We start from the raw sequence: 2500 nt of genomic DNA, 5'->3' as shown, positions 1-2500 counted from the left end.
ATGCGCGTTGCACTCGCACTCGCAGTCGCAAAAACGTGGGGCAAATATATTACGCGGAAGAGTTATAACAGACCGAGCCCCACTGCATGGGGGGAGTCTTTGTCACTAATGTACACAGATGGAACATTTTGGACTGGAACCAGATTACCCGTACACACGGCGCTGATTAGTAATCAATGCAGAGCCATCAAACTACAGCAAATATACACAACTGTCCGTATACATGCTGAAAGAGTCTGCCCAAAATGGGAACCACACGTCAGCCAGACACTCTGATCACGCACCACTCTCTGCTTCTAACAGGCGCACATACAATATGTAAGCACCAGCATGGAACAACATCCAGTGCATCTTCTCCACCACATTACACAATCCACACTATCACAACCAGACCAGGAGGTCCGTGCGGAAAATACAATATCCCAGCCTTTCGACATCCACCATTGCGCAGACCAGGCACCAACACCCACACATGTCCTATACAACGGTGCACCCAACATCACAATAGTACCTCCTGTCACAGCGCACAAACAATGACATGAGTCAAAGACACAGGTCTCACACAAGCATAGAATTGGAGCGCCGCCTCTAATAAGCCAAAGGTGCATCCTGACGTGACAAATCTGATCATGTCACAAGCATTCACTTACTATAATCACTATCAACGAACCTGCCGCCCCCGCCCCCCCCCCCCCTACACCTTTCCGTACAACAACGTGTAACCTAACCTAACCTAACCTAACCTATGTTGTACCTTAACCTAACCTATGTTGTACCTTAACCTAACCTATGTTGTACCTTAACCTAACCTATGTTGTACCTTAACCTAACCTATGTTGTACCTTAACCTAACCTATGTTGTACCTTAACCTAACCTATGTTGTACCTTAACCTAACCCATGTTGTACCTTAACCTAACCCATGTTGTACCTTAACCTAACCCATGTTGTACCTTAACCTAACCCATGTTGTACCTTAACCTAACCCATGTTGTACCTTAACCTAACCCATGTTGTGCCTCAACCTAACCCATGTTGTGCCTCAACCTAACCCATGTTGTGCCTCAACCTAACCCATGTTGTGCCTCAACCTAACCCATGTTGTGCCTCAACCTAACCCATGTTGTGCCTTAACCTAACCCATGTTGTGCCTTAACCTAACCCATGTTGTGCCTTAACCTAACCCATGTTGTGCCTTAACCTAACCCATGTTGTGCCTTAACCTAACCCATGTTGTGCCTTAACCTAACCCATGTTGTGCCTTAACCTAACCCATGTTGTGCCTTAACCTAACCCATGTTGTCGCCTTAACGTAACCCACGTTGTCGCCTAAACCTGCTCTGTAATTGTTATACGACTCGTTCAATTACTGTAGTGTTGCCCACCCGCAACCCTCGCAATATAGTTCGCTACTCGCACTGCCCGCACCCCTGTGTATCGCTTCATGTTAAACACCTTGCAAGTCTTGCTCACTTTCCACATGCTCCTGCTGTACACTGTAATGTGGATGGCAGCAGGACGTACATGCCGCCCCTCCCCACGTCCCCACCTTGCCCCCTGCCTTCGCAAGCTGGTTGGTGAGAAGTTTGCATGTTCAATGCCCTTCGCATGCGACGTACTCAGGCTACGTTGTGGTGCGGCCTGTGTCAACTGTCCGCTGATGTCGTACGCGTGAACCACAATCTGTACTGCACATTCGTCCTTATGTACTGAATGATACATCGTGGCACATGTGTGACCGCACAACGACTGCGCCCAAAAACGGCGGACCATACAGTGCAAATATTGTGCACGCAGCTACGTGTCGTCTCCCTATGAGAGCTGGATTGCAGTGTGGTACGCCATAGAGACGTGTGGGAGGAACGGACGCCGTGGATGGCGATCAGCATGAGCTGTCTGTTGATGTATTCGGACCTAGTCGTCTCTCCTCACACACCGTGATGGCATGGTGCACCGCGTTCCATATCTGCGACATGCTACAGAGGCCGGTTGACAGTCGTTCGAGCAATGGACATCGCATACGTACGGGGGCCACCTTCCACGTATTGTCTAGGCGTGCACATTTTGTTGCGTGTATGTGGGCAGACGTAGTGTGGCGTGACACCTGACACAGGCATGCAATAATCGTTGAAGTTGCAAATGGCGATGGACGCCTGCGTTTTCTGGTGAAGTTACGCAAATGAACAAATGGTAACCTGTTGTGGTGCGGTTGTTCTCGCTAGGGGTGAATCGGTGATGGCGACGATAGGTTGAGGTACTAACCGGTTGTTCCAGCGATACCCACCATGCCGACGAAACTGAACGGCATCTGGGTGTGAAGCGATACGCGGCGGTGGCTGGGTGGGACCGTCCCCGGCCGGTGAGGGGGCGCCTCCCGGCGTGCTGGCCGCGCGGTGCGTGGGCGCACGCGCTACAGCCGGCTGGTGGGGGCGGCCAGTGGCAGGCGCGCCGGCCGACGGACGCGGCAGGCGTCGCAGCTGCGCGCCGGCGCACCCTGCGCG

The sequence above is a fragment of the Schistocerca piceifrons genome, unplaced genomic scaffold, assembly GCF_021461385.2.
Source record: "Schistocerca piceifrons isolate TAMUIC-IGC-003096 unplaced genomic scaffold, iqSchPice1.1 HiC_scaffold_275, whole genome shotgun sequence".
Lineage (NCBI taxonomy): Eukaryota > Metazoa > Arthropoda > Insecta > Orthoptera > Acrididae > Schistocerca > Schistocerca piceifrons.
Note: the sequence above shows the minus strand (reverse complement) of the source record.